Here is a 10,520-nt window from a genome sequence, read left to right as displayed (position 1 = left end):
TGCCCCTGTTGAAATTTTACCTACTTAATGTGGCATTGATCTTACCAACTTATAAAAGATCCTCTTCAACTAGAATGAAGAAAAGCATTGAGACCCAAAAGCCTAGTCCTCAACTGCCTCAATTCACAAGGCATTGTTTTGATGAATTAAATAATTGTCTTGATAATTCAGCCTCTCTTATTTATAGATTGATAACACCTACAAATATTATGACTCACCTAAATATACAGTTAAGATTAGGTATTAGGATTATAGAGTGGTATTCTTACCTCCTAATTTAGAGCTTCCTATTACACCATACTCGAAAGCAGGACTGTAAGTTTAGAAAACCTATTTGGGTGGGGGGAACATTCTCTGCCTCTGGTCTATTTCTAATGTACGTTGCTATTCCTAACTCAAATAATTGACTATCATTTCACTAATGTAAATTCGTTACTAAATTTTCTATCTTACTACTCATTTTTAATTTGTTTTATGAACTGAGTAGAATCAAAGGAATTTTTATTAAGTATGTGAAAAGTATAATTCATTACTACACAGTGAAAAGCTATGTGCTTATCGTTCATTTTAAGAAAATCCTTCAAATCAAAGCATTACCTAAAATGCTTTAATCTGAAATTGAAATTGTTTCAAATGATTGCAAAAGTATTGATTAGAGGGGCATTTTAACATTTCTTTATAATTAGTCTATGAAATTAAGCTTGGTTCTAGGTGAAATGAAGGTTGGTCCTAGGTGAAACAACAACGAAACACAGCAAATCAAAAATCTGCAGAAATTCGATCCCTGAGAAAAGATAAGCTCATGAGCTAAGGCATGTTATTTCTCTGGCCTTTTACATGGACTCACTTTCTGGATCACAAAATAAAGAGACAGGGAGGGGAGCCAAACAGTGCATAGAGATCTCTCTGAGCTCTCTAGACAGTGAGACAGAGAGATCATTGCTACTGAGCTGGCTACAATTTTCCTGGCAAGATAGCAAGAAGGAAGCTGTGCATGGATGGAGCTCCAAAATTCTACATAAAAGTCCTCTTGAATATTCTGCTGAATAGTAGACTGTATATGTATGGGGAGAGACTTCACAAGGCCAGGCAAAACAAATACTGGGAAAACTTAAAACAAACAAACAAACAAACTATATGGAACTGTAAGCTAAACAAATACCTGAGTTCACATAAAGCTTACAGATGCTAGACTAGATAGACCTCATTAAAAATTCAGGTCATTAAGTAGTGATCTCAGAAAGTTCATATCTAAGAAGTAAGCCTAATCTGTCCTAAAGTAAAAGCTATTATGACCACAATAACCAAACTTAAAGATAAATCTTTAAAGGGATTAAGATGCTTCACAAGTAAATTATCTGCTTGCCAGAAAATAAACCCCAGCAGTCCATTGAGAAAGATATCAAAATCCAAATACTTTACAATGTAGCAGTCGTAACTATATTCAACCATATATAGTCCGACATTGCGAGACACGCAAAGAAGTAGTAAAATGTGACATATAACCAGAAAAAAAAAAATACATAAAAAGAGAAACAGAAATAACAGGTATGAAGGAATAAGAGACAGGAATTTTATAGGTATAAATAAAGTATATAAGTAAATATAAATTTATAAATGTAAGGTATTATAAGTATGTTCAGGGATTCTAAGCAAAGTAAGAACATAAGTAAATGAATAGGAAAATAACAGTAGAGACATGTAATATCTGTATATTTAAAAATATATATATATTTAAATATATATATATATTTAAAAACATGGAAAAATAAATGTAGATACCGATCATAAGAAAGTTAGAATAGCTGTAAGAATAATAATACTCTTAAATATACATGTCCTGTAATAATAGCTTCAAAATACATGAAGGAAAAATTGACAGAACTAAAAAAGAAAATAAAAAATTCCCCAATCACCATGAATTAGTTATGGTATAAAAGACCTAAAAAACACTATCGGCCAATTTGACCTAATACACATTTAATGTATGTTGACGCTTCACTAAAATAGAACATATGCTGGGCTATAACAAAATTCTCAAAAACAAACTAAATTGTTTGAATTCATCCAGAGCACTGTTTGTGCATATAATAGACTTAACTTGAAAATCATTAACAAAAAAGATATCTAGAATACCTCCAAATATTTAGAAATCAGGCAACAGAATTTCAAATAACACAAGAATCAAAGAGATAGGATAAAGTAAGAAAAAAATGAAATATTTCGAATTAGATGAAAATTAAAATACAACATACTAAATGTATAGGGTGCATCTAAAATCATATATAATGAACAGAAATAGCTCTAAGTGATAGAAAAATCAAATTCAAATGAGATCCAAGAAAGCAGAAGGAAGTCAATAGTAAATACAAGAGCAGAAATTAATGAATTAGAAAAAACAGTAGGAAAAGCATGAGATTAAAAGTCATTTAATTAGAAATATTAATAAAATTAATAAATATTTAACTGCTGTTCAAAAGAAAAGAAATTAAAAATTGTCAATATCAGTCTACGGCCATGCCACTCTGAACAAGCCCAATCCTATCTGATCTCGGAAGCTAAGCAGAATCAGGCCTAGTTAGTACTTGGATGGGAGACCACCTAGGAAGACCAGGTGCTGTAGTCATAAAAAATAAAAAAATAAGGGAATGTAAACTGACAAGGTCCTTGCAATCCGTGAGGTCAACCAAGGGTTACCTTGCCTAAAAAAAAAAAAAAAAAGTTGTCAATATCAAGAAAAGAAAGAGGGAAATTACCACAGATAATACAGAAATTTAAAAATACAAAGGGGATTATTGAACAACTTTATGAAAACACATTTGACTACTAATGGATAGATTCTTGAACAAGATAATTGCTGAAGTCTATCACACGTTTACAGAAGAAATATCAATTTCATCAATGCTATAATAAACTAGAGAAAGGATGAACACCTTTTTTGAGTCCAGATAATTATAATTCCAAGATTTCCAGAAAAGCTGTGAAAAATATTCTACACTAATATACAAAAATTACTAAAATATTACAAAATTGATTTCAGCAGTTAAAAAAAAAAAAGAAATACAGCATTACCAAATGAGGTTTATCTCAGGAATGCAGGTTGGTTTAACATTTGAAACAATAAATGTAATTCAATACATTAAGACAATAAAAGAAATAATGTGGTTACCTTAATTATAGAAAAGCTAGTTAAAAAATTCACACCCATTCATGTTAAAAATTTGTACATATTAGAATAGGACACTTTCTCAATGTAATAAAGAACATCTAAAGAATACATACAGCTAATATCAACATGAAAGTGAAAGACTGAAAAGTATTTCTCCAAATATTGAAACAAGAAAAAGATGTTATTTTCACTACTTTTATTCAGCATTTTACTGGCAGTCATAGCCAGTACAAAAATTCAAGAAATAAAACAGTACAAAATGCTAAGGAATCTGTCAAAAAACTACTAAACTAATAAAGTTAGAATGGTTACAAGACACAAGATCAATATGCAAATTTTCTTTATATATGCTAATAATGAACAATTGGAAAATGAAATAAAATATACGCTGTTCTTGATAGCATCAATAAAAAGATAAAATACTTATTCATTTGCAAGACTTCCACACTAAAACTATAAAAGACTTAAGAAGGGAATTTAAGACCTCCTCAGTGGGTTCACATTTGAAGGTAAAATATGAGATTGAATAGGTAAGGGTAGCTAGAGGTTAAGTGGTGGGAGGAGGCTACATGAGAGGTTACTTTCCCTCGAAATGGAGATCCATAATATAAAGTTTATCTGTTTTATATTTATACTTAATTTTAAGCTAATTATTGTGTATTTGTGTATTTTCCTGCCCTATATACACTTTTCAGCTTTGTCAAATATAAATAAAGACTTCTTGTCTTTCAGATCTCAGACCTGCTGCTGAGCTCAATTGAACTATTTCTTACCTCATCCCACTTCTCTAACATTCAGCTCCTAATCTAGTTCTATGATGAAATGCTCTGCAGATTTACATATACCAAGGTGGTTATATTTCTATACATTTAATGAGAAACTTTGCTTATCAATATATTTATCAGGCTTCAGGAATATGACTGACGTATTTATGAAGTACCATTTCTAAATTAAACCAAAAAAGAAAGGTACCTGAGTATGTGTGCTAATCCTTCCCTGGATAAACTACTTTGCTTCATTAGAAAGTGGCATGGGTCTTAGACCACCCAGAAAAAGCACTATAACAAGGTTTGGTTCAGATCAGCTTTAACCGTGTCTTCTGATTTTGCATTTTCACACCACACTCATTTGGTCTTGGTTTGCTCTTCACTTCCCACTTCTTACTTTCTGGTTTTTGAGGTTTGAGGATTGTTTGTTTTTTCAAAATACAGCATGACTTTTCCAGGCCATCTATCTTGATATTTGAAGCTATAATGCAGATTCATTTTTTTTTTCCCTTGGAAAAATCTTATTTTATAGTGAAATCTAATGATATTTTATTTTATTGTTTATAGAGAGCACTCTAGTGCTCTAATATAGCCTAATATAATATTATATAGCTTAATATAATATGATCTTATTTGAACATTATTTGGAACTATTTTATGCCCTTTTCTACCATGTTATAAACTCTTTGTGAGTTTTAGTGAAGAACAGATTTACAGCAGCTGTTATCTAATTAAAACAACAAAAAAAAAGCCTTTTTTTTTGCTTATTCACTAGCAAATTATGTCAACTGTTAGTTCTGAGAGTTTATTTTCAAATCCTAGAAAAAAAGCTTATTCTTTTATTACCTTTGTTTTACATTAAAATTTTTAAATGGTATGTTTCAACCATAATATTTGAAATATGAATTATACATTTTTTGACTAAATTTAAATATCTTGCCAGAAGCATTAACTGATACCTAGAATGTTTCCTAGGTATTTGGCTAGACGTTGGAATGGGAAGAGGAAACAGGCAAATGTTGAATTTGAAAACTTTAGTATGAATTGTTTATAATGTTTTTTTTTTTTCATTTCTCAATTTGTAATTTTGGAGAGTAAAAGTGGGGGAGAAGTTTTTATCTGGCATATAATAAAGCAGACTTTTTTTTCCTGTTTAATAGGTAATTTCTCATGAAATTATATAATGATCTTATTTTATATAATGATCTTATATTATTTTAGTTAAGAAATATTGCAGAAGATGTTATTTTTAAAATTTTAATACACATTTTAATTTGCTAGCACTATTATAAATGTTTTCAGCAAGATAATATAGACAGATAAAATGGTACCTCACCAGATTAACATAAATCAACAGGAACCACACCAGCCTCTTGAACCTAGGTGACTGGAACTGTGGGTTTGAATTTCATCTATATTTTCTTTCTTTCCTTATTTCTCATATCTGCTTTGCTGTCATGTTGTCTTCATTATCTTCTAGGTCACATAAGCTTTCATCATTCTAAAATCATTTACCAGGCAGTGTTAAGCTAACATTATCCATCGTTAATAGTGAGTGAAAAAAAATTGTACATATATATGTAAAACACTTATATTAACTCCATAAGGAATATTATGCAGGAGAGTTCTCTGATTGCTCCAGAATGTGATAATGCCATCCGTCAACCATCTGCCATGGCTAAGACAATGCCTTTTTCTTGTGATAGATCCAAGAAAAAGGCAGAGAGTGAAGGGGTGTATTGTGGGCGAACAAGAATACCACATATAGCTTAAGGAGCATATAGTTTTTTTATATTATTTAATTTAATTACTAATGATTTGTTCATGAAGACATTTCTTTCTCTCAGAAAGATCTGTAACTATTATAAGACATTAAGGCTATTCAAAAGATCTAGGCTCTTTGGAAATGATTTGGAAATATAAAAATTCATATCTCAAAATATAAATTGATTATGATAAATTATATTTAGTTTAAAATTGTTATATATTTTCTTTTAAAAGCTTGTCAATAGTTAAAAGCCCAACAAAAAAATCTATTAATCCACCATTTAGAGTTATAAAAGGTTATTTCATGGACTATTCTTTTACTATTGTTTTATGTAAAATGTATTAATTTTCTCAAAAATTTGATAAAATACATATATCCATTTTTATAACCTACTTTCCTCCTTATCATTTTGTTATAAACATACATTCACATAATTAAATATTTTACTATAAATTCATTTCATTGGCTACATAATATCTTGTTAGATAGCTATACCATCACTTTATTTAACCAATCCCATATTGTTTCATATTAAGACATGCAAGTATACACAACATTCTGATAAACAGTCTTAAATATTTACACATATGTAATATTGTTTCCTTTAGATAAATTTCTAGAAATAATCAAAAGGATTAAACAATGCATAGGTCTTTGATGCATATAGCTATATATTTTTTTAATTAAAAGATACATTGCTAGTCATTTTCAGACAACTCATAAATCAGTGTCAGGCTTGTATTAGATGTTTTGTCAAGTATCAGATAGAAACCGATTATCTTTTACAAAATCAGAGAATAAAAAAAGGAAAATTAGGCAGGTATATTAAACTAGCAATACATTCTAATAAATACTAACTTCTCTTTTATTTGACCGATCTGTTCTTTCAGCATTGTCTTACAGTCTGATATCACATTGAACTTTTCTTTATACATTTCTGTGAGGGATGTTACAGCACTGACAGATAAGGGAAATGTGCTCTTGGGAGTCAGGATGGTTATCTTTATTTTAGCATTGTAGAGACTGACAAATTTGAAATCCTTTGGCGAGGCAGCAGGCAGAAACTCGGGCAGGAGCGAACACTGCAGTCTTGAAGCACAATTTCTTCTCCAGGGAACCTCAGTTTTTGCTTCTAAGGCCTTCGACTAATTGGATGAGGCTCCATCCATATTATTAAGGGAAACCTCCTTTATTTAAACCACATCTTTACATTGAGCACATTTACAAAATAGCTCCTCAGGAACTCCTCAATTAATGTTTGATTAAATAGGTGGATACTATAGCCTAACCAAACTGATACATAAAACTAACCATCACAAAGATTTTTGATACATTTTAATAATTAGAATAAATAAGGACCAGATACTGAATTCTAGATCCCTACTCATCATGGAATAAATTGTGCTGTTATTTATAAACATTTTCTAAAGCTTTAATACTCAAACAATGCTATGTTTAAATATATTTATTCTGTTTATAACTTTAGTGCTCACACAAACATTTAATTGAATTGGACATTTGTGTGAATTTCTAATGCTTTGCATTACTTCCTTACCAATGGTATAATAAACTACCACAAACTTAGTGGCTTAAAAAATCTGTCACATTTTTACAACACGAATTTATTATGTTACAGCTTGGAGATCAGAAGTCTGAAATAGGTCTTATGAGCTTAAATGAAAGTGCTGGCGGAGCACTTGCCTTCTGGAAGCTCTAGGGGGGCATCTGTTCCTTGCCTTTTTCAGTTTCTAGATTCTGTCTACATTCTTGGCTTGTGTCTCCTTGCTTCATTTAGAAAGCCAACAGTGTAGCATCTTCCAATTTTTCTCCTCTCTGACTTCTGTTTCTATCTTCACATCTCCTCTGACTCTGACCCTCTTACATCTCTCTTTTTTTATTTCATTGGACACACCAGAACAATTGATGATAATCATCTCTTCTCAAGATTCTTAACCATAATCATACCTCAATGTCCCTTTTGCCATGTGAAGTAACATATTCACAGTTTCTGGAGATTAGGAAATAGATTTCTTTGGAAGGGCATTAATAGCCTACCATGTATTTATGGAAGTTTTTGTATTTATTGTTCTGAAAATAGATAATTATTTAAATAATGTATGAACATTTGTGGTCATTACATGTTTAGCCACAGTTTTAGCATATTACTTTCATAAGGAGATACGAAACACTATTAAAATATCATTTTCAAAGGGAATACAATGATTCATACAAATATAAAATGAATACATTGCAAAAATATTATTTAACACATTAATTAATTAATGAGTCAACCAGTAAAATGTTACAGTTTTTTTAAAAGGAGACTTCACAGAACATTTATATAAGTCAATCAGAAATGCTTAGTTTACACATAGATGTTAAACTTGCATTTTCCATAGGGAATGGAGGACAATCAATTGCCCTCCATTGGAGAGAATTATTTTTATTCTGTAGACAAGAAACCCGTTACATTACTATCTGTTGTTTATAGCTCACACAGAGTTGTAAAATAGCTCAAAGAAAATAATAGTATTAATGCCTTAGAAACAGATAAACAAGAAGGATGTACTTTAGAACGTTTATAGGTTTCCACTGATGACACCCAATAATTTTTGGTTCATTTCAAAGTTTTTCACAATTTTACTAAATTTATACCTAGTAAATGTATCAAGGGGATTGGAAGAAAATCATAATTTATTTCATGTTAAAGTTTACAACAAAATTCAAACTTAAGAAAAAGTTAGGAATGACACTAACTTTATTTAAATTTTATATTTAAATATAGTAATTATAAGGACAAAACGATTAAGTGACTAATGGTTATCAGTAATGGCTATGAAATTCTACATTCTGCTTGCAGTGATATAATTATTTTCATTTAGTGATTCTAGAAAGAGAAAATTTTACTCACTTATATTTGCAAAAGTTTATTAATTTTTTGGCTTTTTTACACTGACAAAGAATATTACATTTATTTAAAAAAAAAACACTGATTAAAAAGAAAAAACAATATGACTTCACAAGTGCACTAATTACTAAAATTAAAATTATTTAACATTACTATATTAAATTTTAAATCATTACTGTCTAATAAAATCAGTTTTATTTAGAGGAAAATGGGTTATTGCTAATATGCTTTGTTTTACCAGGGTTTAGGGATCTGATAAGATTGCATGTGAGTAAGACTAACAAGAATATAACTTTGTGCAATATGCGCACTTCATACTCTTACAAAAACAAATTAAAACTTCAACATGCCAACATTTGTTAATTCTACTGTGTTGTTAGTAATCACAAATTTGTGTACTAGCAAATATTCTGGAAGTATCCTTTGACCGAATTTCTTTATTTTTCAGTTATTTCAGCCAAATTTTTATAAAGTCATGTTCCACTCATGTCTATTCTTTGTCATCATCCACTCAGGCCACAGCTTTAGAAGTTCTAAAGACTTCAGACATGAAATTCTAATAAATAAATCTTCTTCATCTTTTTTTTCCTTTACTTCCCTGCAGCATTTTTATTCTGGAATGCCTTTTCCTCTTGTATTAGTTTGCCAGAGCTGTCATAACAAAATACCACAGGTGTGTGGCTTAAACAACAGAAATTTTATTTCCTCACAGCTCTGGAGGCTGGAGGTCAAAGATCAAGGTGTCAGCAGGTTTGGTTTCTCTGAAGGCCTCTCTCTTTGGCTGGAAAATGGCCACCTTCTTGCTATGTTCTCACATGGCCTTTTCTCTGTGTACTCATAATGCCGAAATCATTTCCTCCTCTTTTCAAAATACCAGTTCTCTTGGATTAGGGCTCTTCTTTATGACCTTATTTAACCTTTATTGCCTCTATAAATGCCTTATCTCCAAATATAGTCACATTGGATATTGTGGCTTTTAGGAGGGACACAATTCAATGTATAACATCCCCCTTAGCTCTTATAGTATGTACAATCTAGATCTGTCTGTTGTAACCCTGATCCTACCTTCCCCAGTTCTTTATTTTCATTTCTGTTCTCTAAAAGTAAATATTTCCAAGTGTTTCTTTTCTCTTTTCTTTGTCCTCTGTGTTCTTTTTCATTTCTCTTCAATTCTTATGTTCTTGCTTTTGTCTATTGTATTCCTGTCATACTTTTTATGATAATTCCACTAATACTGATACCATGATTTATGTTTCTAGTTCCACTCTCTCTCAAGGTTCAGATTCATGATCACTGTGGAATATCTTTATCCATGTGTTCCTCTTACATGACAAGCTCAAACTGTCTAGTACCAACTCATAATTTACCATTCCAAACCTTCTCCTCATGACTTCTATATTTCTGAGCACAGTCATACTCTGTCAAAATCAAATCCTGAATTCTCATTTCAAAATTAATGTATATTTTAATTCTATTTAAGCATTTTTTAAAGTTTTGCAATGATATTTGTACTAGAGGCAGAAGATATTGCAATTTATTTTTGTAAATCACTGAGCAAAATTAACAAAATATACTCAAAATAGAAGATTACCTTATAAAATGATTAAAGATTGAGTATAAAAACTGGGGAATTTTTTTTCACTGTGGTCAGTCCAATAAATATATTTCAACAAAAAAAGGCTGATAATTAATATAGTCATTGGCAAACTATACTTATGGCACATTCTGAGGAAGATCTTTGAGGATGGTGAACAGACTTCACAAAGGAAGAAATGCTGCTTGATATGATTTAAAAGAAGGAATCACAAACAAGAGGCCATTTTCAGTAAACACCATATATAGAAGTACTAAGTAGAATAAATAGGTAAGAATTAACTTTGCTAAGACAACATTTTTATCAGGGATTTT

At 30.4% G+C, this 10,520-nt stretch overlaps 1 pseudogene; it reads left to right on the top strand.

Annotated features, from left to right (window-relative positions):
* The first annotated feature begins 2,507 nt into the window (after positions 1-2,507).
* On the top strand, positions 2,508-2,626 carry LOC120591915 (uncharacterized; annotated as a pseudogene).
* The last annotated feature ends 7,894 nt before the right edge of the window (positions 2,627-10,520 follow it).

The sequence above is a fragment of the Pteropus medius genome, unplaced genomic scaffold (genome assembly GCF_902729225.1).
Source record: "Pteropus medius unplaced genomic scaffold, Ma_sr-lr_union100, whole genome shotgun sequence".
Taxonomy (NCBI): Eukaryota; Metazoa; Chordata; class Mammalia; order Chiroptera; family Pteropodidae; genus Pteropus; species Pteropus medius.
Note: the sequence above shows the minus strand (reverse complement) of the source record. Positions and strands in the feature narration are given on the sequence as shown.